This window comes from Eulemur rufifrons, chromosome 8 (assembly GCF_041146395.1).
Source record: "Eulemur rufifrons isolate Redbay chromosome 8, OSU_ERuf_1, whole genome shotgun sequence".
Taxonomy (NCBI): Eukaryota; Metazoa; Chordata; class Mammalia; order Primates; family Lemuridae; genus Eulemur; species Eulemur rufifrons.
In genome coordinates, this window is record NC_090990.1 from 105,059,802 (window position 1) to 105,085,546 (window position 25,745).

Sequence of the window (25,745 nt, forward strand, 5' to 3'; positions counted from 1 at the left end):
TACATGAGTGGATTAATAAAATGTGGTATATGTATCCCACGGAGTACTCCTCGGCCATTAAAAAAAAATGGCGAATTAATACCTCTTGTATTAACCTGGATGAAACTGGAGCCCATTCTTATAAGTGAAGTATCACAAGAATGGAAAAACAAACACGACAAGTACTCACCATTAAATTGGAACTTATCAATCAACACTTATGTGCACATATGGAAATAACATTCATCAGAAATCTAGCAGGTGGGGTGGGGAGAGGCGATGGGTAAATTCACACCTAACAGGTACAATGCACACTGTCTGGGTGATGGGCACACTTATAACTTTGACTCAAATGGCACAAAAGCAATGTATGTAACCAAAACTTTTGTAACCCTGTAATATTCTGGAAAAAAAAAAAAAAAGGCAACTGCTGGGGAAAATGGCACATTCTTCCCCAAACTTTGTTTATAAGTTCACATCCAAAGAAGACCTTAGAAAGAAAAAACATTAATATTTTTCAGAAAAAGGAAACTCTTTCTGCCAGTTGGCTTTTTGCTGTGAGGCAAACTTGAAGAGTTCACAGACACAGCCTTTCTCTGAAAAGTGCCCTTACCTCTTTGTTAACATTTGCATTCTAGGACCTGTTGAGCAGGAAAATTAAAAAGACAAATAAAAAGAAGTTCCGGGGTATTTTAAAGCAGCGGTCCCCAATCTCTTTGGCACGGACTTGGGCAGGGGAGGCAGAGCTCAGGCGGTGATGCCAGCGATGGGTAACGGCTGTAAATACACACGAAGCTTCCCCTGCCGCCGCTCACCTGCAGCTGTGCCCCGCCCCCGCCTTCCTAAGTTTCATAGAAGACAATTTCTCCTGGGAGTGGGGGGTGTGGAAGAGGGGGTGTGAAAGAAGGCAGCGGAGCTCTGCCGCCGGATCCCTAACAGGCAGTGGACCCGCCGGCCCGGGGCTTGAGGCCCGCACTTATAAAGGATGAAAGAAAACTGCTCTTCAAAGAAAGAATCTCGAGGTAGAAGCGGAGATCCTGTGATCGTGAAATCTGCCTAGGCTGCCCCAGTGTCCTCCACCAGGAGCGGCCTCGAGATCCTTGCGTTTTATACACGGCCTCATGGCCTGGCCTTCAGAGCAAGTGAATACAAATACAGGCCAAGAAGCATGAGTTGGCCTGGGTTAGATGTTCGATATTTATCAAGCAGACAAATGCCCTGAGACATAGCCTATGCTACGGTAACGTCCAAAACACGAAGACATGATTTAATAATTGAGTCCAATAGAATAAGCGATAGTGGCAGAAAGTGGAAGGACCCTCTGTACTGGGAGGACCATGTAGAGGCGCCGAGACGAAAGCGCTTGGGAGGGAACACGGGAGAGAGGGCAGGGCTTGTACGGATCCAGGGTGGACTCGAAGCACCAATCATCTGTCAAGAGCCAAGAGTCCTGCCCGCCGGCGTCGAGAAAAATCCACCGAGGGGCGGTCTGCAGCCCGGGAGGGGCGGCGTCCACACTCCTAGGCGGCGCGGGGTGGGGGTGGGGGTGGGGGTGGGGGGGGTGGCTGGCGCGCGGAGGGGGCGCCCGGGGCTCCGACGCTCAAAACCCGCCGCCTGCTGCAGTTTCTGGGAGCCGGAGAGTCAGCTGGGAAATCTCAGTTCTCGATCTGGAACCTGCGTGAGATGGGGGATCCCGAACCCAGATTGTGAGTCCCCAGGGTCTTGGCCTTGGAAAAAGGCGCGGAACCTTAAGACCGGACCTATGGGAGCTTCAATTTCTCTGCCTGAGGGATCGCTGGTGCTCTTGGGGTCTTTTTCAATCGAATTTCGAAATGCAGTTGGATTTTTTATGTTGGAAACTAGAATCGTTGGGAATGGCAGGTATTATGATTTCCATCATTACATTTCGAAGGGTAAGTAACGGTCCGGTTTCCGTAGTGTAGTGGTTATCACGTTCGCCTCACACGCGAAAGGTCCCCGGTTCGAAACCGGGCGGAAACAGTGCCCTTTTCCTGAATGTTAATCTTTTCTCAACCGCGGCGGGGGCGGGAAAAGGGTCGACTGGACTCCGCTCAGGTGCTAGTGTAAGTAGGGAGGCAAAGGCGTAGCTAGGTGCATCTTTGAGTTGCAAGAAACAGGAGAGACTGCCATTACTCCCACCCAACCGATCTACCGCCTACCAATCCACACCTCATTTTTCTCCTCCTAGGCTTTCTGGACAGGAGGACACAATTGTCACCGGCTCCCACGAAGGGACGTGGGGGCACACGACAATCACCTCTTCAGGAGACCAGGAAATCCCTTAAGTGATTGTGTCCCTGAAAGCTCAGCAAGTATTTCTGAGGGGTCCTGGGTGGCTTCTCTCCATCTGGGAGCACAGGTGCAGAACAGGTTCACTTGCCTGAGAGAAAACCAGTCCAAATCCGCTTCTGGATCTCAACCTGAGGCTGTATAGAGTCAACCTTCCACAGTCACACCAATTAAAAGTCTATATATTTATATTAGAATTGCATACGTTCTTCTACCCTAAATAATCTCCAGAAAACTGTAAGGGTCCGAACCACCGTCCGGACGTTCAGGCAAACAACAATTTTAATAGCTACAATTCCCGATGTGTGGTGTCCGGATCCCGGAAGGCTCTCACCCCCTGGCCCGCCCTTCTCTACTGCTTTGTCCCTGCACCTTGGCAGCTCTGCCTTGACGGGTTTGGGGCCGCTGCGCCCAGCGCTTGCTGTGCCCTCCGTTCTCTGGAGGGAGCGCTTAGGCAGCGTGGTGCCACAGGCCTCCGCTTGGGCCTGCTGAGTGGCCACCACTGGTGTAGCTGCAGGCCAAGGCTCCCGCATCCTCAGGAATCTGCCCTTTACCCAGGCGAAAGGCCCAGCTGCTCTCCCCACGGCTTCCTGGCAGCGGTACTAGGGCTTTTGCCCACAAGCCTCGTCCTTCCTTGGTCCCTACAGCCATGGCCTCTAAAGATTCACCACGGTTGAGCCATCTGTACCGCTGCAGAGGTACACTGCTTCCTGGAGGTTTAGTTTCTGCCCAGGCCCAGCACTGATAGCATGGATCAGCAGTGACTTTATGATTCTCTGCCTGGACTTCATGGATCCGCCAAGAGTGTAGCGGAGTGTGACAAGGTTATTAGTTCCAAATGTTCTGTTCTATGCGCAGAACGGCACCAGAACACACCCCCCACGCTGGAAGGCGGGGCCTGGAGGGCGGTTGCTGCACCCCAGGCCAAGCCCTGATTACTGTAGTATCACAACCCCGCCCCCAAGTCAGCCAAGTCGGTAAGTAGACAAAGTCATTAGCATCTTTTATTCCGCAAAAAACGCCAGTGGGATTTTTCTTTCCCTCATTTCCTCAGCTGACAGAAGCCCTGCTCCTGGCTGCTGCATCTCTGCATAGACCAGGCTTACCTAAGTAACAAATACTCCAGCAGAGATAATAAATGAAGTTTAGTTGACAGTGAGAAAAGAAGAAAAACAACTACATGCTTTGGCCAGAAATTGAACCTAGGGAAGAGGAAAAAATTCAACCTGAATCATTAAGGTTTCGAGTTTGAAAAATCCTGTGTAGCTTATAATACACCCAATACTGCTAGGTCCAGGATTCATTTTCCAAACTCCCTTACAGAACTGCAAACCGACTGGTCCAGCCTGAATGGTATGGCCCAATTGTTTTCAGTTACACTGAGCCCCGTCTTTTCTGGAGTTCTGTCTGGGATGGAAGAGAATGCCAGCTTGGACCCAGCTCTTCAATAAAGGTATACATTCCTTTATTGAGGAACAAAAAGGTACAGGCTGAGGTCCAAAAGCCAAAACCATCCCTGGTCTATGCACCCATGCACTTAAAGGCCTCCATACTCCCAAGGTACCTCTGAGAAGTGACTACTAAGAATTCCCCTGAAGAACAAGTTCTATAATGCTCCCTCTGGGCTGCTTCTCACAGGGACCTAGAAAACTGACTTGGTGTGAATTGAGGTATGCTATAAGTGGAGGAAATGAAAGGAGAGGAGAGGAGAGGAGAGAGGGAAGGAAAGAAAGAAGGAAGGGAGGGAGGGAGAGAGGCGAAGAAAAAGAGAGAAAGAAAGGGAAAGAAAGAGAGAGAGAGAGAAAGAAAGAAAGAAACCTGACTTGGTGGAATTGAAAAGCCAAAATGCCAGCGGAGCCAGCACAGTCACATGTGTTTTGGTATTTGCTTCCCAATTTCTGTGGGCAGCCAGAGGCTCACACTGACTCTAGTAAGTGTCCATGCCTCAAAGCCAACACAAGTCTAGCTCCTACTGAGTCAATCAAACTCTTTCCCTATTGGTTGGACATTTCAATTTTTCTTTCAACACATCTTCTGGCCTCTGGGGCCTCAGTGACCAAGGGAGAAAGGATTGCACTTATTGTTACATACATCTAGATGTATGTGTGGTCCAGATACTTTCAGGACAACCTCAACTGAGATAATTAGGAACCAACCCAGTTAGGATGATGCAAACCTTTGGAATTTTGTCTTTAGGAGTAAGAGGGGGTGTGCAAACTCTGTCTTCAAACAACAGAACGTTGGCAGTATTTTTCTACATTTGGGAAGTAAACTAGTGTAGCTATTCTGAGGATCAGTCTGAGGGTAGCCTAGCAAAATTTAGTGTTATTGTGTGTACAAATCCTGTATCCCATATCTTCTATTGGTGTGTATGTAACACAGAGTTCATCTCAACACAAAGTTCATCACAAGATATTTATTTCACTAAACCAAAACCCACCACACGGATGTCACTGATGGAGAGAAATTATTGACGACAAATAAATTAGATAGATAAAAAGATAAATAATAGATTGACAAAGTCCAAGAACCAGGTTTTATCTGTAAAAACCAAAGATCTCATTTTCTATTCATGAGATTCAACAAAGGAACCAAGAGAATGTGGGCCAATTACCCTAAGAATCCAGGTCTGCAAGAGATGCACTGTCAGATGCACAATTCTATTGCCTTCAATCATTTGCATAAGCGGAATGATTTCTGAAGAAATAACCAAACACCGGGAAGGAAATAGTCACTTATCAGCATGCCAATTCATTTTTGTATGAAAGGGAAAAGAGTTATTAGGTTGTTTGCATCCAACAAAGGTGAAATACAATTTATAAAGAAAAGAGAGAAAACGAATATCTGGGACCAGCAAGGGTTTTTTTCCCTCCTATCAAGTAAGTTACTTGGCAGGAAACTACTAGGGGAGTCACCTGGCCAGTGTTCTCTGGACCCGGTTAACAAGGTCACCACCAGGCAGAAGGAAACTGATACCAAATGGAAAGCTGGATGTACACAGAAAATGAAGAACCTGGAAATGGCATCTACATGGGCAAATATATAGAATCTTTTCTCAATATTTAAATGTCTTTTTTAAAAATCTGTTTAAACAGAAGTAATGAAGAGGGATTATGGGGTTTATAATACATGTAAAATAAAATGCATGATATTAATAGCATAAAGGCAGGTGGGGGGAAATGTGAAGAGGTGTGATATCACTTGAAGGCAGACTGTCATAGGTTAAAGTTGTACACTCTAAACCCTAAAACAATCACAAAAAAAAAAATGTGATGGCTATTATAATAAGCTAACAAAGAAGAGTAAATGATATGATATAAAAACCATGTAAACAGTATAATTGAGCAATCGCTGTTCCAGGACTCTACCCTATAGAAATACCTGTATAAGTGGTCAAGATATGTGTGCAAGAATGCTGATTGCAGCTTTATTTGTAATAATAAAAGCGTAGAATCAATGTCAAAACTATACGGGAAGGGGTAAATAAATACTAATGGAACTTTTTTGTCAATAGTAAGGCAGAGGATAATTTTGATGTTTGTATTTATTCATACTCCTGTGGGTTCCCACGCATGATCCTAGTTTGTTCTCAAGGGATCGCATTTCCTAAGATCTGAGGGGACCTTGCTTTGGGTTTTCTTGTCATGCATACGATAGAGGTCTCTCTCTCTCTTTTTGGGCAGATACACAGAGGTGGAAAGACTGCAAATATTTTAAAATAAGAATTGCGTCCCTGGGTGGGCTTGAACCACCAACCTTTCGGTTAACAGCCGAACGCGCTAACCGATTGCGCCACAGAGACACCCGTCTGCCAATATTTTTGTCTCTACCTGAAATATGCAATCACAACGCTCCAGGCAGTGCAGTTTGCCTTATGTAGGACACGTGTGCAAACTACAAAGCTTCCGAAATCCGAAAAGATTAAGTCCACTAATCGTGTTGTTCACCGTGTTAGAAAACCTGGTGTTGAGGGATTCTGAACACAGAAGGGACGCGGAATAGTCTTCGGCCCACCTTGACCCTCGCCTTCTTCAGAAGCCAGTCCCCTCAAAGACACCTGAGTGTGACCCCTGCCTGAGCCAAGTGGGGCCCAAGGGAAGCTACATGCCTGGTGGGCTCTGGTGAGGATTCTTTCTGTTCTTTGTGCCACCTTCTCCAGACCATCTGCGCGGCTTGCGCTCCTCTCTTCAACCCAGTTGCTCCAGGTGGGGTCAGTGGGACGGGAGAGAAAAAGAGTCAGGGAGTCAAAAGGGGACATGTGAAAAGGTGGAAAAGAAGCAAGGGAGACCAGGACTAGATTACAGGACCTCCCAGGGTGCCTGTGCAAAGGCACCGGCCCTGTGCAGAGGAGATAAGAAATGCATCAGAATGGAGAGGGGAAAGCGGAGAAGACGTCAGAGAAAAGCACGAGGACCTGTAGTTGTCCAAGAAAAAAGCAATAAAAATAGTGTAAGTGTTTTTACCTTAAAAAAAAAAAAATCAAGGGAAGCAAAATGACGACTAATAGGTTCGGGGCACATTGGTATCCTAGAGTGGTTTGTACTCCGCATTGTGCCCGCAGTAATCTCAGTTCTAATCCGAATCCTGGTAGCGTCCGCCTCTATCTTGGAACCACTGGAAAGAACCCACGAGTTTTTTGGTTTGCTTTAATTCCCGCACCAGCTGCGGCCTTTATCTGCAGCCAAAAGGCTGGGTCGCAGCGCCATATGTTCAGGGGAAAGGAAGGAAACTCAATAGTGCACAAACAAGGGGCATGGTCAGAAAGAAATCTTCGATGTGTTGCGTGTCTCGCCCTTTACCAGAAATATCAAGTGGCTCTCAACCAGTCTGTTCTGTACCATCCACTAATGAAATGGAGTAATCATTACAGTCTTTCTGGTTGAGAGATTTCAAATATTGGTGGGGCTTTTAATAAGAAAGAAAAAGAGAGAGAACTCTCGAATGTGGAGGGAAAAGGAGGGATGAGAATGTGGCGACTTTAAGAGAGAAAAAAGACAGACGAAGAAGCCACGTGGAAGTGGCCAGGCGGCAGAGTGAGGGAGGGGCGATGTCAATCTTGAGCCCGGGTTAGGGGAGAGGCAAGAGCGCAGCCCTCTGCTAGCACAAATATGGCAGTACAGTTTCCGACATTGAGGAAATCGCAGGGATATGCAAGTCTGGAATGAGATGGAGAAGCTTCACCTTGAAAGACTGAAATTCTTGATAAAGGTATCTCCCCTGCCAGGTGTACCCTCCGCAGGCACAGCACAAGCTCCTATCCCAGCACCTTACACTCAGGGTCACCACCCTGCCCTCTACCAGCCTGACGCCATTCTCCCAGACAGCTCTCAGCCAAAGAATCTCACTGACCGTCACCCACAGGGCAATCCACCGTCCGGCTAACCCAGACCACCTTTCAGCAGCGTCTCCAGACCAGCAGCCATCAAGCTGAGTCATTTCTCTACCTCTACCTGCTGCCTCTGTCGAGCCAGCCCGCGTCACCTCCCTGACTCTCCCTCTCCTCTTGGCTTACAGTGGATACAGTATTTATCCGAACACCTCTTGGGAGTATTGAATGGAAAAGGGAAAACGTGCGTATGAGCTTGGTAGAGTGCAGAAATTGTGGGATTTGACTGTATACCATCGTTTTGAGGTTCTGGGGTTGATTTTCACACCTACCTTCTGCTTCCAGTCCAGTACGAGTTTTCCATTTGTGCATACTTCACATGCTGCCTTTGTTGGGTCAGTTAACGTCACCTCCCTACTGGCGCTCACTCTCCAAGGGGACAGCCCTCAAGGACCTCATCCGCCGCTCACCCCCCTCCCACCCTCGCGGGTATCGCCTCCAGTCACCTCTGCTGAAGGGCCTAACAAGCATTTTACCTGTGAAAGTTGCTCAGGAGGCTCAGCTGACCGGCGGTTTCCAGGGTGCGAACAAACGCCAGGACTTGGCTTGGCCTCCCTCTTAGTCATTGGGATCTGAGGCAGGGGCAAGAAGCGTGGGGTTCTCGGGTGCAGCCCCACGTGGATTGGCGTCGCCGCGCAGTTGTGTAAGCCCGTGCAAGACGCCCAGTAGTTCTGGAAAGTCACTTGTGCGGAGCTAAGCAAGTGCTGAGTGTCCTGAGAAGCAGCCTACCATTACTTGCCCTTCTTTGGGCGGAGCGTGGCAGTCGGTGCGGCGGCTTCTCCACACCTGGCCCTTGGAGGGTGCCAGATGGCGCAAAAGGAGTTCCCTGACCGGGAATCGAACCCGGGCCGCGGCGGTGAAAGCGCCGAATCCTAGCCACTAGACCACCAGGGAGCTGTGGGAGATTGCATCTGCTTTGTGCAATCTGCAATGACTCGTTTCCTGAGCTCTGGAAACTTTGGAGCCTCGTGGAGGTCACCCGACGCTCCAGGAGTCGTCTCCTAAGGCCATTCCGTCCCTGCTTTCCCCGAGCACTCTGCGAGGCCCACCAGGGCCACAAGTCCCGGACCGAGTTACTTCGTCACAACTGACCTAGAGATGCCTGTTTGCGAGGCGGCAGCGCGTGGAGAGACTCCGGGGCCGGGGCCGGGGCTGGGGCAGTGGACGAGGTTGCCGGGAAGAGGCGGAAGCGGGCAGGCGCCCGGGTGAGAAGGGGGTTGAACACCTAGAACCCCCGGCATGGCAACATCATAAAGCACGCAGACGGCCTGGATGGAAAACACTTTCGAGGACAGCTCTGGGGCCCTGAACTGATCTCCGACCTTCCCCCTACAACCTGCTGCTCCTGCCACTTTCCCATCTCAGTTGAGGGTTTGTTTGATAAACTCCATCCTTTCATACGCTTGGACCAAAAATCTGAGAGTTGTGTCTGATGCTAGAGTTTTCTTCACATCCAATATCCAGCTAGTCATGAATTTGTGATTTCTCATCGGTCAAGTGTGTCCACATTGACCTACACCGGGATTTCTCAACCTCGAAACCTCGATGGTACTGATATTTTGCATCAGATAATTCATTGCGGGAAGGGCTCCTCCCGTGGATTAGAAGATGCTTAGCAACATCCCTCGCCTCTGCTGACTAGATGGCAGGAGACAACTCTCCCCTCCCCCCTTCTCCCAGTTGTGACCATCAAAAATGTTTCCAGACCTTGCCTAGTGTCCCAGCAGGGATGCGGGGGAAGGGGGGCGGGGGTGAGGTGGGGAGAGGGCAAAACCACCCCCCATTAAGAACCATCGATGTGCAAGGATAGTCCTGTTCTCTGAGCTTGTGCAGATGGCTCTCCTGATAAAGGCTCAGGGGTCCATTCAACTGGAGAGCCTCCTCCCTCGAACCCCCTCTCAGAAATTGGGTATAAAATCCAGCTATAGCAGTGTATTAGAAAGAAAGGGGTTAAATATTAAGAACAGAACAAATCTGTACTAGGATATTCATAAACAAAAGAATAAAACAGTGAAAACATGGCTCCTAGACAAAGACAAAATGGGGAAAAAAACTTTAAAATGGTTAGGGGTAGTAATGTTCTAGTGTCTACAGGAAATAACACAAGATATCACAGTTTAGAAGCAGGACTATTGGATCCTCTGTCTTTTCCAGGCACTCAAAAGAGGCTTCAGAGGAGAGAAGCTCCACTATCTCACATATCTGGAATAACTTAGCACACATGTCCAGATATCCAGCCTCCTCAATTGTCACTGGGTCTTGAATACCAGTTTTGGTAAAGAGCTAGTATTTATCTCAAGATTGGGAGGAAAGGGATTGAGAAGCACCCAACAATGAGAGGGAAAAGAGATTGCTTCAAGCAGTGAGAAAATGAACTTTTCATAGGTCCACACTAGATTTAGGACCAAACACAAGGAACTGAATGAATGTTTGATGTTTTTCCATAAAGGTCTCTTATCCAGATAGAAAGATCTTTTTCCAAATTAGGCTGTTACCAATCAGGTATTTTGATTTGAGTGCCATAACTTTATAGCTATAAGTCTGATATGTCTCCTATGCAACCTTTGCTGAGTGTTTTTTCTGTGCTACCTGTGTCTTCTAGAAAAAAAAAAAAACAGTATATAAACCTATTTTAGAACTGCTTTTTCAAAGTTCTCACAGAGATTCTTTCTGATTAGACCTACTCCAGCAATCAAAGGGCAAGCACTGGTGCTTCTTACCACCCACGTGAGAAATCCAAATTTGATTCCTGGCCAATGCAGGGTTTTTCTTACACTTTTATGTGTCCAGTGCTTTCTCTGCTGGATTACCTGTTGCACTAACAAGATAGGACATTTCAGAGTTCTGATCTCTAAGTCTCCAATGGCGACAATAAAAGGAAGTAAAGGGCAACTATACTTCTTGAGTTAATTCTGGAGCAGAAGACACTGAGGAATTGGTCTAAACAAAAGAATTTCCAGAGCTCTGTCTTAGAAATTACACTTAATCCTGGCAGATGGTTTTAAATACCTGAAACCAAAAACATTGTTACTTTTATTCTTTCTCCTGGCAAATATCTGGAATTTAAAGAGTCATCTGGTCATTGATTCATGTGCTAGACCTTGGACCAACCTCTGGGCAGTGTCCTTACTATGGGGTGAAGATCACAAAATGGAGGTCCCAGAAGGCAAGAGCTGCAGGGTGGGGGAGTCACCCTGGTGGTGCAGGAGGCATAAGAAGCCCAAGGAAAGGGGAGATTTGTATGAAGGAATTCCTGTGAAACAGAGGGGCCTCTGACCTTCCCGTGTAGGTTAGCCCTAGCCTTTACTGGTCTCGGTAAAATTAAGGACAATGATGAGCCCAAGGGGAAAGAAACGTCCCCCAAAATTATTTCTATCACCCTTATTTGTTTTACTCTCCACCAAGAAAATCTTCCATTCAGGAAATCATTTTTCATGCTTATGGTTAAGAGTATGGGGAGGAGGCCATGACAGTCATTAGCTCTGGAGGTTTGGAAAAGGACACTCTGGAAAAGGAAAGCCCAGAAATCATCTGGTTTGTCCACATATGTTTACATCAACAAACTCTTCCTCAGCAAAGGTTATGTGGGTCCCAGGTATTATATCATGGCTGCCACACATTGGCAATTGAGTAAGTGCCACTGATAAATTTCTTTCTTGAAGAGTTAAGAAATGCAATTGGCCCAGAGCCATGGAGTGAAATGCAAGAGCCAAACCAAAAATGTTTTTCTTCATCTTATTCTTCTCTGTGCTACTTGTGAACATCAACTTTCCATACCCACCAGTTCAAAATAGCCTTCAGTCTCTATGGAGATTTGCTTGCATTGTCTCTGAATTTTTTCATAGGTCTTGGAAACCATGTTTCCCCCTTGTTTCTGTAATTCTTCTAGGGATGATTTTGGGTGAGCCAATCAACAATTCAGACTTATTCAACATCCTGGATTATTTAAATTTTCCAAACTGTCAATAAATATAACATAATGCTCAGTTTAATTTTCATTTAATTTTTATGAACACTTCCCACACAATGTTCACCATCCTTCTGCTCACATTTTCTTGCATCATTCTCTAGTTCAGCTATATATATACCTATCATCCTGCTACTTCCCTTCTTTCCTCTATGCGTTGGATCTCCTGTTTCTTTATATCATGTCATTCTCTTCCTTGGTTTTCACTCTCATTTTACTGAAAGCTAATACCTTCAATACATTTACACACATTTGGCAGGCAGTTTGACTGTGTATAAAATTCTATTTAACAGTAGTTTTCCTTAATTTTATTTTCTAGCCTTAATGTTGTTTTAAGAAAATCAATGACATTCATACCTAATCTTACTCTATGGAGTCTTTTTTTTTTTTTTTCCTCTTCATGTCTTTAGGGTCTTTTCTTCATATCTGATATTCTGACATTCCAGGATGGTGTACCTTACTGTGGTTCTTTAGACCTTCCTTGGGCCAGGAAATCCATTAGCCTTTCAATAAGGCACTATGTGTCCATTAAAATGCAGGATTTTTCTCATTATTATCACTGGATAATTTCCTCTCCTTTGTTTTCTCAGGAGGTGCAAGAAATTATTTCTATTGGGTAGTAGTATATTGTGCCCTCTTCACAGGAAGTGATGCTTTTTCATGAGAGATATGGAATGTATTGCCAGATATCAAATTACAAGACATACCCCCATAGAGTTATATTCTAAGCTCTGAGAGGATATCAGAAAGAGGATCCAATGGAGAAACTCATTTACACATCCACCCAGTCTCTGTGATTGTCCAAAGGTTAGTTCCAGGAATGTTAGTCAATCCCAAAAGCCAGCTAAAAGAAAGAGAAGTATCATATTATACTTTGGAGAACAATTTTTAGGATTATTTCTGTCATGCTCTTGAGTCTGTGGAATCAGTATACTTGTGCAGGCAGGAGAAAGGGGAGAGTATTCCTACTTTTCAAGAGCTATTGACAAAAATGAAATGAAAAAAAGAAAAAAGAAGAAAAATAAATGAAGAAATATAAAAAGATATGTTGAGGAGATCTTTGTCTGGAGTTTCGGAGGCCCCATCTGTCAGTGCAAATTTTGCTTATAGAATCAATTGCAACACTGCCTTCCTTGCAATAAAAACTATTCCTAAATGTGTTTGGCTTTAAAAGTTGGCACCACCAGATAAGCAGTAAAACAATGTGTGATTCTTCTGGCCCTGGAACCTCTGTATATTAGTAGGATTATCAGAAGACAAAATACTTCCCTAACAAATCAAGTCATTCACCATCTCTGACTCTTAAAAGTTAGCTTGTCTGGATATAACTATTTGGTTCTTCTTGACTTGGAAGAGTCAAAACCTTATCCTAGATTTTAACCATTTTTTCTTATATAAGCTACTAATGCTTTCTCTAAATTTGCACTTTCCTTGTAAGTAGGTATCATTTTTATGTGCATATACTCATTTTTCATATTTATATAGTTAATATTCTGAGTTAAACATCTCACTTAAAATGGTTAAGATTGTAACTTTTATGTTATGTGGTTTTTTGTTGTTTTTTTTTTTTTTTACCACAACGTGAAAAAAGTTTCACCCACAATTAGCTCATGAGGTCATGTCAGATTTTTTTCAAACTTAATCCAAGAGAAGAAACTTATATATAAGCCAGTTGCCACTTTGGGAGGCCAAGGCACGGGGATTGCTTGAGGCCAGAAGTTCAAGACCAGCCTGGGCAACATAGATAGGCTGCCCTCTCTACAAAACAACAACAAAAAAATTCATTAGCATGTGCATCAGGTAGCACACACCTGTAGTCCTAGCTACTCCAGAGACTGAGGTGGTAGGATACGTTGAGCCCAGGAGTTTGAGGTTGCAGTGAGCTATGATCAAGCCACTATACTTCAGCCTGGGCAGCAGAGTGCCTTGTCTTGAAAAAAACAAACACACAAACAAACAAAAATGTGTGAGCCAATTAAAATATTTCTACCTTGATAGAGACTACAAAAAGTCATTGATAATCATTGTTAACTAGAATACAAAGAAAGAATATCTGGATAAAGACAATCAGATTTCTGTGAAATGGATCAAGGTTATTTGTCTCCATCCAAAATTGATAATTAGCTGGGCAGGGTTCCCAGAAAGAACTCTTAAAGTCATTTTAGTCTATCAGCATTTTAACAGGAATGCTACTGTTTTCCCAGAGGAGGTAGCTGATTCTATCAGACCACAAAAGTTTTTTCCCAGGTCAAATTTAGTACACATTTCTATCTCAGTGATATCTTTTATTCATTTCTAATGTTTAAATATCTTAATTCATATTTATTTTGCTTAGCATGTATTAGTGTTTTGCTGCAAATGACAATAAACCAAATACTAAATTTCCAAGCCAAGAAAGGAAATTTATTACTAATATTAATAGTTGTCAGGAAAATTGGCCAAGATGGGAAAATAAGCAAAAGAGATTCCTGCGTGTCCTTGATGTGAAGTCTTGGGCATTGCTTCATATAGAGTTCTGCAAACTTTTATATAAAAAGTTTAGGGTAAAAAAAAAAAGTTTCGAGCAAATATTGTAGGCTTGTGAGCCAAGAGGCAAAATCAAGGATATTATGTATGTACATACAACAAATAAGAAAACAAATTCCCATATGGTTTTTTAAAGAATGTTTATTGCATCTTTATTCATAATAGTGCAAAACTGGAACCAATTCGAGTGTCCATTAACTGTAGAATGTATAAATATATTGTGGCATTTTTAAATGGCTTTAGTGAGATTTCATTTATATACCATAACATTTACCCAATTTAAAACGTGCAACTCAATGATTTTTTACTAAATTTACTGTGTTGTGCAACCATCACCATTGTCTGGTTTTAGAAAACTTTCATTACCCCAGCAAGATCCTTCATGTTCTTTTACAGTTAATCCCCTTTCACACCCTCAGCCTCAGGCAAGCACTAATTGTTTAATTGTGGTACATTGGTACAACAGGAGCAAATTATGATGTATTCTCATAAAGAAAAATTACATCTACACACAATAACAGTGAAGAATCTCACAGATAAAATGAAATATAAGTAGTCAAATCCTACCCCACCCCTCAAAAAAGTATATACTATGTGATTCTATCTATGTATGGAAGTTCAAGAGCAGGCAAACACCAATCCATCATGATAAACATTAGAATAGTGGTTATCATTGAAAGAGGTATTGACAGAGGGAAAAAGATGGAGATTTCTGAAGTGCTAGAAATATTCTGTAGGTTGGTCTGGGTGTGTTTACTTGCGTATAAACATATGTGAAAATTAATGAATTCGTTCTCCTGAATTTTTTAATTTTACGCTTCAATAAAAAATTTTCAAGAAAATAAAGCCACACCCATATTGATTGTTTTATGTCCCTGCTTACCTCATTCTTCCCCCACCCTTTCACTTCTGTTTCTTATTGCCAAACTGAATGTAAATTTTCTGAGAAATATTACTGAAATAAGTCCGTTTTTTCCTTAAAGACCCATACAGTTTTTACTGACGAAATTCAAAATTAATAACTGACCGCAACCTCTGGAATGGAAAATGTCCTTTGCACTGAGATCCCGGAACTGCCCCGCTTGCCTCAGCAACCGGGTGCAGCCCTCGCTTCCCAGTCCGCCCCCACCCCCAAGGCCACTTCCTCTCTGCTTTCTCCCAAAGAGAAAAGACTCAGCGCTCAGCGGGGAATGGGCGCTCCCGCCAGACCTGCCAGGGCCACAAGTCCCTGAGCGAGTTGCCTCGTCCCGGCCGAGCCTTACGACCGGCCTGGAAATGCGCCTTTGCGAGGCGGCAGCGTGTGGAGAGACGGTGGCCGGTGGCCGGTGGCCGGGGCCGCGCTGGTGGGGCAGGGGTAGTGAGCCAGGTTGCTGGGAGAAGGCGGGAGGAGTGGCGCCTGTCCGGGGTGAAAGGGGCCAAGCACCGAGACTCCAGCATCCGCAACCTCGAAAAGGATCGGAGGGATGCAGCAGAGGGATGCAGAAACCCACCCAGTGTTCTTCTTTCACGGAAAAAGAAAACTCTTTCAAGGAAGGCCCCAGGGCTGCGAACTAAATTCCAGCTCTTTCCCCTACAGCCTGCTACACCCGCAGCTTAAACCCACTTTAGTTCACGGCAACTTCATCCTTCAGCGTGCTCAGGCCCCAAACCAGTCCTTGACGCAGGTCTTTCTCTCACACCACACATCCAATTTGACAGAAAAATCATGTTTCTTCTTGAGTTAGTTGCAAACTTTGATCTGCACAAATTCTCTTTCTTGGTCTCCGAATTTTGGCAAACGACTCTCGTGATAAAGGCGAGATTGATGCAACTGACGATCCTCAGCTCACGCAGACCTTTGAGAGCCTTAATCTCAGGGTCGGGGTTTGGGCCGCCGTTGAGCCTTTCCTTTGGCTCAAACCCTTGGCTCTGCAGGTCAAAATTAGCCTCTTCGGGCCTGTCTTTGAGGGCCAGGAGCATGGCCAGGTCGTCTGGGTGCAGCTCCTGCCGTGGGCCAGGAACCGCACGACACCCCTTCCTTGTGATCCGCAGAGGCTTCAAGGATCATTGAATTGGCCGAGAGCCCGCGAGGCGCAGGTGCGCGGTGCGCTGGGACGCACACGGTAAGTTTGTGGTTCCCACCGCACCCACGGCCCTCCTTCGTCCTCTAGTTCTCACCGGCTGGCAGGAATGTCCGGAGTCAGATTGAGCTCGGAAGACCCCCAGGCAGGGAGGGACCGGTACGAAACGGGCAGCAGCCCCTTAGGTCCTGTACAGTAAGGATATGAAAAAGGTCTTGAAGAAACAGAAAAGGAGAGTTGGAAATAGACCAAAGAGAAAGAAAGAAATCCTTTGAGATTCCCTGATCTAAAGGCACCGTGCAGATGAAGTCAGCCTCCTCTGGGGCCCGGTCCTCCAGTCACTGGTGAACTCAGTTCCGGACTCCAGGTGGAGCCAAAGCAGACAACCTTGGTCTGGCTAGCAATGAGTAAGCCACCCTTCCTCCTCCCCAGATGGGTAGCACTTGAACCAGTAGCACTTGATTGTCTCTCCAAAACCGAAGGCATTCTATGGGTTCCAGTGATGGCAACTGCTAAGTTTAATGCACTTACTTGAAGTAAGAGCATTTTAAAATCTTTGGGAAGGAAATTATTTCGGACAGGTTTTGCACTAAAGGCTTTGAGATGTGAAGAAAACACAGAAACCACTACACTAGGGAAAGCAAGTACCGTTGGGAATGTCTCACACACACAAATTACACTTCAGCCAGGTAGGTTTGGACCCTTAGGTTGGACACATTTTACTTTAAGTGAACTGCTGGAACTTAAGATGAATCTAAGACATTCATGATGAATATTTTCATTTTAGTATTTTAAAATTTAAATGCACATTCTAAAAACTATAGAACAAACACAGGAAGCCCACTTTATGCTATTTTTACAAAAACAGGAGAAACGATGATATATAAGTGACAAATCCTCATAAATGACAACAACCTTAAAGTATTGAGAGGGGACAGGTGGCTCAGGCCTGTAATCCCAGCACTTTGGGAGGCTGAGGCAGAAGATCACTGGTAGGCCAGGAGTTGCAAACCACCTGGGTAACACAGTGAGACACCATCTCTACAAAAATACGAAAATTAGCCGGTCATGGTCTAGGAGGCTGAGGCAGGAGGATCACTTGAGCCCAGGAGTTTGAGGTTGCAGTGAGCTATGATCATGCCAGTGCACTCTAGGCCTGGCAACAAACAGAACAAGACCCAGTCAAGAAAGAAAGAAAGAAAGACAGACAGACCTGAGAGAAAGGGGAAAAAAAGATAACCTAGAATTCTATGCTAAAACCAACAATGTTTCAAAAATGTGAATGAAATAAGGACATTTAAAGACATAGAAAAGCTGAAAGAATTCACTGACTCACACTACAAGAGATGTTATGGGAGTCCTCCAGGCAGAAGGAAAAGGATAGTAGGTAGAAATCTGGACCTACATGAGGAAATGAAGAACACTGGAAATTGTAACTATGTGGTTAAATATACCAGCTATTTTCTTATTATTTAAAGCTATTAAAACCACATTTGACTGACTAAACAAAAGTAATAACAATGATTGTGGAGTTTATAACATGCATAAAATCAAAATATACAACAACACTAGCATATAGGCCAGAAGGGGAAGTATTATATAATGTCACTTGAAGGCAAACTGTGATAAATTAGTGTTCTATAAACCCTAAAGCAGTCACTGAAATAACAAAAGAAAGAGTTATAGCTAATAAACTATCAAAGGAAAGAAAATGGAATGGTATAAAAACAATGTAAATACAATGATAGAACAAATGCTCTCCAGGATTCTACCCTATAGAAATACACGAGTGGCTAAAGTATGTGTACAAGAATGATGACTGCAGCATTATTTGTAATCATAAGATAATGGAAACAATTTCAAAAATACATGAACAGGGTTTTGTTTAATAAATACAAACAACTGGGGCCAGGTACGGTGGCTCACGCCTGTAATCCTAGCACTCTGGGAGGCCGAGGCGGGTGGGTGGGTGAATCGTTTGAGCTCAGGAGTGGGAGACCAGCCTTAGCAAGAGCGAGACCCCCGTCTCTACTAAAAATAGAAAGAAATGATTTGGACAGCTAAAAATCTATATAGAAAAAAATTAGCTGGGCATGGTGGCACATGCCTGTAGTCCCAGCTACTCCGGAGGCTGAGGCAGGAGGCTTGCTTGAGCCCAGGAGTTTGAGGTTGCTGCGAGCTAGGCTGACGCCACGGCACTCTAGCCCTGGCAACAGAGTGAGACTCTGTCTCAAAAATAAATAAATAAATACAAACAACTGTACAAATAGTGAAAGCAACTCCTTTGCCAAAAGGAATGCAAAGAGTAATGATGATTCATTCTATCCTTTCAAGGATTTCAGGATTCCCATAGCTCTTCTGGGAGATCTTAGTCCTCTGGAGCTAGAGATCATCACGTTTTTCGTCGCCCTTTCATGTTCTCTCTCTGTTCTCCCCTCCTCTCTTCCCCACTTGGCTATAATAAAAAAACAATTCTCACCTCCACAAGATCCGGCCTGTGCCTCTGCACAAGCCTTTTAGTAGACCTAGATGTCTGGTCCAAATCCCCCACCCACTTTGCCTTTCCCTTCGCCCTCGGCCCTCTCCCACCCACCCAGCACCAGCCAGGAGGAGCCCCGGCTGCTTAGCCGCGCAGGGGGTGCACCGTAGGCCTTTCCCGTGGCCCGCCCCACGTGATGCTGAGAAATCATCCCGAATAACATCTTTTTAAAAGGAATTGACCCTTTGAAAAAACTTTCATGATGTCCATTCTCAGGGTTCTTCAAAGGCCTGAAAGCTAAAGATGACGACGGATTAATTCAACGAGTCCTAATTGTGCGCCCTGGTGAGTGCCAGACCCTGTTCTCGGCGAGGGGACCCTACAGCGACCAGCACCGCGATCCCCGCCCACCTGGAGCCCGGGTGCTGGACCCGGGATCCGAAGATGGCAGCGGAAGCGCCACAGCGGCCCCGAAAGCGACTCGGTGGACAGGGCACAGGCTCATTCGTTGGGTGAAGACGACGCAAAGAACGGGAAGAGCCATCGCCGGAACCCACAGGGCGTTCAGCTTTCCCGGGGCTCCGCGCAGCTCGGGCCCGGGGTGCGAACCCCGGCGTTTCCGGGGACTTCTGAAGCAGGCGAGGGGCAAGGTTGGGTGAAGGCCATTCTGGCATCATACTCACCCAATGCACAGGTTGCCAAGGTGAGGAACACCACGCCTCGTCGTTGGAATCTCTCCCGTTTTCCAAGACTTTGGAACATGCACAGTCACCCTTTGAGGCGGACCCCAAGGAGGGAGTTAATGGGGAATGGGGAGTTTATGAATACTCTCTTGCCACAAAGCCCGGATATACTCTCCTGTCTTTCTTCTGTGGCGCAATCAGTTAACGCCTTGAGCTGCTAGTCGGGAGATTAGTGGTTCGAGTCCACCGAGGAACACAAGTTGTGACTTTTAGTTTTAGCCCGTGGCTGCCTACTGGCAACATTGGGAGATGCCCTCCTCCCGAGGTACTACTTACTAGTTTATAACTGATACCTGTCAGGTACCACCCCACTTCCCCGACCTCATTCTCTCAGACGACATCTATTGGAATGACAAGTTTGCAGACTCAGAAACAACAGAAACAGAGATGAAATTTTATTCTGCCCTTTATAGGCTGGGACAAGTAAGGTAGACTTTTTTATGTGCTTCAGTTTTTCATTTGTCATAGGAGGCCAATCCCCAGGATGTGCCTAGATTCATTGATTACTCTATCAACCATGTTGACCAGTTGGATCATTCATCATCATAATTATCCTCTCCATTATTTTTGAAAAAAAGTGTTTCTTCCTCAGTTTGTGCATGATTTATTTAGCCCTTTTCAAAATGTTTTTGAAATAAGGTTCGTTTCATGATTTTAGAATTAGAAATAATACTGCAATCATCATTCTTGCATACAAACCTTTGGTCACTTGTGCAGATATTTCTATAGTGTAGAAAGAGAACTGGATGTGTAATTGCTAGATTATAGTGTTTATGTAGTGCCTCTAATTTTAGTAAATTGTGCAAATTTACTAAATTTGGAGGGGTACAAAATCATATTCCAATTTATTTCCCAACTCTATCAATGATCCTTTCTTCATTTACTTGCCACCACGACACACTTTCTATACATCTATGATATTCCACTAAGAGCAGTGGTGCCCTCTGGCTTACCTATGGGGAAGGTACAACAGAAGGACACGGTGGATATTACGCCCAGGTATTCTGTTTCATATGTTGGGCAGCTACATTTCTAAGATATTTTAAAGTCTTCCAATATCTGTAATTGTTTTCTGTGGTGACCAAGTCACACAAGTCCAGAGGAGATGGGCCAGAGTGACCTCGTTGGTAGCTTTCTGCCAGTCCCAGACATTTTTTCCTCTTGCAAAGGGGCAACTTTCTTTAATTGGTATACTCAAGTTTCTAAACAACTGAAAAAATTCAAATAAAGGGCCTTTAAGGATTATTCAAATCACACTATAGAAAGGAGAGAAAAGAGATTTATATCATCACAAGTAAGTGATTGAATCAGCTACATGAGCACTTCTTACAACTATACAAATCAAACTGAATAATCTCCAGAATGTTAAGGAAGTTCAGCCCTTAATAAAAATGGATGAAAAGCAATGTATCATCCACTGTTATACACCCAGGAAAGAGAAGGTCCTGCCACACTCAAAAGGGCATCATGGAATTCCTCAAATTTTTGGCAGTGAGTGTCCTCCAAGGACCTAAGTGTTGTTAATTTCTTCCTTTTGTTTCCCTCGCTGATAAGCATTGTGAATAGATACCATTGTCTCTGTTTCTACCTTAAATGATGTTACTTACCACGATTAGTTCCTTTAGAATGCCCACTAGTTTCATAGAATTTTTCTGCTTAATAAATTTAAAACAAATTGACATACTCTTCCTCTGATAGAATACACAAATTACATTTCCAAACATTTAAAGGAGTTACTGCTCCAATTATCTTAGGGATGATAATAATCACTCATATAAATTTAAAATGAGAAAATTAAGAATTTCTTGAAAATTGTTTTACTATTTTTGCTTTAAATGTGATGTTTCACTAAGGCCAAAATTTTATTGCCTAATTTGTAACATGAAAAAATGATAGATTTAGATGTAGATTAAATTAATGGTCTTGATTGCTTGGTACAAAAAAGGAAATGCAATTGATAGCATGGAGGAATCTTCTCTACTTTTAAGCAATTTAAAGAATGTAAATATTTGATCTACAATGGCATTGAAAAAGTTAGTTATGTCATTTTTTAAAATCAGTGTGTGTGCTTTGACAAATTAGAATGGTTTAATAGTTTTGGTCTAAAAACTACTGTTAATATAGCCTATATTTTCTTTCAGATTTTCTTATAATGTAGAAAATAATGGTACATAATATTCTAGTATATACAAGACTTGGGTTTATTTTGGCTTGAAAATCCCAATTAAGTTGAACTTCCTAAATTTCCTATGCCAGTTGTGAAACAGGAAAGTGGACCCCCAAAGTGGGGTCTGGCCTTGAAGGCCTAGTGGGTTCTTGACTTCTGGCAGGAAAGAATACAAGAGCCAGCCCAGCCTATAGAATAAGGCAAAACCAAGTTTATTAAAATAACTAAGAAACAGAAGGAAGGCTTGCTCCATAGGCAGAGCAGCAGCTCTCTCTCAGAGCAACAGAGAATAGAACTTTGTGAGTTGCCAGGGTCTTATTTTATACCTCCTATTTAATTTTATGTTAAACTGAGAGAGGATTAGTCTTAAGACTTCTGGAAAAGAGGTGGGGAGTTACACCAGAACTGAGGGTTCTTCCCCTTTTTAAACCACACAGGGTAACTTCCAGGAGTTGCCATGGCATTGGTAAACTGTGATGATGCTGGTGGGAGTTTCTTTTAGCAAGCTAACACATTGTAAGCTGAGTGTAATGAGCAGTGAGGGTAACCTGAGGTCATTTTTCGTGGCCATCTTGATTCTGGCTGGTTTTAGCCTGCTTCTCCACCACCTCTTGTTTTATCAGATACCTTGGTTCAGGTCTTATGACTCGCTCTGGAGCAGGGCCTGCTGGTTCCCTATCTCAGTTGTACTGGTCAAAGAAGCAAACATCACTGGCAACAAATATTTAAATTTATGAAAATTAAAAATTATTTGTTCATGTCAATTAAAGATAGCAGATAATATCTTTAAAAGGGATTAATACACTTCTATAAACCATGAGACTCAATTATTTCACTTACAATTTCTGAGTAAATATTTTTAGATGTCATCTAATATATAATGCCATCATTCTCTATTATATGTCAGCTCAATTTATACTTTTGAGATATACAGTTAACTTTAAAATCTATGACTCATACTAAATGGGAGATAATGAATGAATAATTTTGATTGCCTTTAAAGTCTCTCTTTCTCTCTATCTATCTATCTCATTACTCCCCTTGAAAAATGCTGTTGATTACTGGGTTCACATATATTTCTATATTTTGTGGGCATGTTGCTGATGCCGTGGATTCTTGTGTGTTCTCTTGACTCTTGGGAACTTTGCAAAAGTTTAGTCAAGTGGTTTGTTGTTTTCAATGTTCTGACATTTCCAAATCATATGCCTTGGTATTGTGTACTGCAGAGCTCCTTAAATCTTAAACTGCCACCTTCATTTCTGGTTATACATTGATTTTTTTACATGGTACTTGTTTTTTTATCAAAGCTACCACCACAACCACCTTTGCAAAGATATGATATCACTGAAAAGAATGCTGAATTTTAATTATACTTTGATAAGTTTGACTTTTAAAGAAAAGACTCATATTTCCAAATTTTGCAGGATGGAACACTGGGAACTCTTGCTCATTTCTGGTAGAAGTATAAGTTCAAACACTTTGGAAAATTCTTTGGTGGTATCTACTAATGGTCAAACAAACATACAGAAGAATTGCTGTAATCCAGCAACTTTTAGCTGTATCCTTTAGACCTGTAGCTATTGAACACTTGAAATGCTACCGATGTCACATGTTGTAATAATATTTTTTATGTATTTGGGTGACTAAAATATTATTAAAATTAATTTCACTTCTTTTTCTTTACTTTCTAAATTATGTCTACTAGAAAATTAAAAATCACATATGTGGCTGGCATTCTAGTTCTAGGGGAATGTGCCACCCTAGAGAAATGTGTGACTATAGCCTGCCAGAAGACACATAAAAGAATGTTCCTAGGGCTGGTGCCAGTGGCTCATGCCTATATTCCTAGCTCCTTGGGAGGCTGAAGCAGGAGGATCCTTTGAGTTCTGGAGTTCAAGGTGAGGTTGAGCTATGATGGTGCCACTGCCCTCCAGCCTGGGCGACAGAGCCAGACCCTGTCTCTAAAAAAATAAAAGAATAAATAAGTTGAGATATATTCATGCAAAGAAATACATACAGAAACAAAGAACTACATGAAACGCATGGATGAATCTTATAGATATACTATTGAGTGAAAGAAAAGCCTATGCCTCTCTCCTTCCAAAAAAGCTCACTACACACTTCATGTTTCAATTTATATGAAAGTAAGGGACAGGGAAAACTAATCTATCCCGATAGATTTGGAGGGGGGCGGTGGAAACTAAATCCGATGAGTATTGTCAGAATTCAGGGTTGTATTCTTCGCATTAAAAGTCATTAGTTAAGCACCTCAAACAAAATTTCCCCCAGATATTTTTGTTGAATTTGGAAGATTTGTTTCTGTCTTTGCAGAATATAAAGTGCTAACATAAGGTAAGCACTAAGGTCTGGAGATGGCTATGGAGGAGATGACAAAGTCCCACACCCTGCCTGAGAGTGGTCCAATCATCTCTGCTGAGGTAGCAGTTTTATGTAATGCTGTATTTGCAAACAAAACCAAAACCAAAAACCCCAACAACAGCAACAAACAAAAAAAAACCCCCAAACCCTACAAGATTCATGAAATTAGACAACGGTCTCTCTAATGCCGCTTGTTGGGGGGGGGGGGGGGGGGCGGGAAACAGCATGGTTGGCTGTTTTGCAGTCACTGAGCATTCTCTCTAGTTTCATAAATGTGATTTCTCTCTGATACTGGATGGCTTCAAATTTTAACTGCAATGTCACATCACAAAGACAACCGTATTTGGAAGGAACCGATTCCCTTTGTATTGCTTTATAAACGTTGTATTCTACGCATGAAAAGCCACTATATTATGAAGAGTACACAGGCTTCTGCAGGCTGCCAGGAGGGTCCCAGGAGGGACACAGCTTAGTAACTCGCTAAGCCAGGTGAGACCAGGCCCGGGACTGGGCGCACCGCCCCAACCCGGTGCGGCGGGAGGGAAGGAGCTAGAGGCAGACGTCACTTCCCCCACTGCCGGCGCGCCGGTTGGCCCACTGGGCGGCGTGGGGGTGGGGCGGAGGAGCGCCGCGGGGACCGGCCAGGGCTGGAGCCAGGGCCGCCCGTGTGACATCACGGATGGAGCGTATGCTATGCAGATGAGGCAGCGCGGGGGCTGCCGCGTGGGCACCTGCGGCTTAAACGCGATCGGGTTCCCGTGGTGTGGGGGCGAGTCCAGGAGCGTTTCTGGGAAGCGAGTGTAGGGGGCGTGTGGCAGGGGAAGGAGGGCCGGGGGAGCGCGCGGAGGCAAGTGACCGTGTGTGTACAGTGTGAGGCGTGTGAGGGTGTGTGGTGGCGGAAGGCGAGCAGCTCATACTTACCTGGCAGGGGAGATACCATGATCACGAAGGTGGTTTTCCCAGGGCGAGGCTTATCCATTGCACTCCGGATGTGCTGACCCCTGCGATTTCCCCAAATGTGGGAAACTCGACTGCATAATTTGTGGTAGTGGGGGACTGCGTTCGCGCTTTCCTCTGATTTTGGAAGGTTAAATGACAGACGTATTAAGCCTCCTTGTGGGGGTGTGGGTATGTTTTTAGTTTTTTTGTTCCTGTTTACTTCATATTGTTGCATTTCTAAAAGATAGTAGCTGAAGTGAGTTTTGCTGTCGTGAGTGTTGTGCTTTTTCTGCCATTTGACATTAAATGCAGCTCCTAGGTGTCCTAGGCTTTGAACGTTCTTATACATGGTTGCAAGGGCTACCTTTTAACAGGTACTCTGGTAGTAAGCGCAGGCTTAACGGGGAAACTTCCTGTTTTGTTCTAGTGGGAGTTTGTACTGATTTCAGGGACCTAGGTGGAAACTTCACCAGAACGCAAGTTTTCCTTAGAAACTATTGTCTCTCACGGCTGTTGGTGTCCCCGTTCGGTTGTAGACGTAAGCCGCTTACTTTAGTAGGGGAACAGCTCTGCTGATATCCTGGTGATCTTGCACAAATTCATGGAGGCCCTGGAGGTCAGAACCGCAGACTCACCCAAGTCTTGGCGCCCTGCCCTGCCAGCCTCTCAGGAATGTGAAATGGGACGTCTTGTGAAGAGCCTTCACCGGTTTCTTATCTGCCTCTCCCTCTTGCGGCAGGCTTGTACCAGGCGATTTCCTACCTACCTTCTGCTGTTTAACTATCTTTCCTCAGATTTCATTGCTTAAGT

General features: G+C 44.3%; 4 non-coding genes across 4 annotated transcripts; 2 read left to right on the forward strand and 2 right to left on the reverse strand.

Moving 5' to 3' along the window:
* Positions 1–1,907: 1,907 nt before the first annotated feature.
* TRNAV-CAC (transfer RNA valine (anticodon CAC)) lies at positions 1,908–1,980 on the forward strand. The gene has a single exon. It is a non-coding gene; the product is annotated as a tRNA-Val (tRNA).
* Positions 1,981–6,017: 4,037 nt separating this feature from the next.
* Positions 6,018–6,091, reverse strand: TRNAN-GUU (transfer RNA asparagine (anticodon GUU)). The gene has a single exon. It is a non-coding gene; the product is annotated as a tRNA-Asn (tRNA).
* A 2,406-nt stretch (positions 6,092–8,497) lies between these two features.
* On the reverse strand, positions 8,498–8,569 carry TRNAE-UUC (transfer RNA glutamic acid (anticodon UUC)). Its single transcript has one exon. It is a non-coding gene; the product is annotated as a tRNA-Glu (tRNA).
* A 16,340-nt stretch (positions 8,570–24,909) lies between these two features.
* On the forward strand, positions 24,910–25,073 carry LOC138390928 (U1 spliceosomal RNA). The gene has a single exon (XR_011234597.1). It is a non-coding gene; the product is annotated as a U1 spliceosomal RNA (small nuclear RNA).
* The last annotated feature ends 672 nt before the right edge of the window (positions 25,074–25,745 follow it).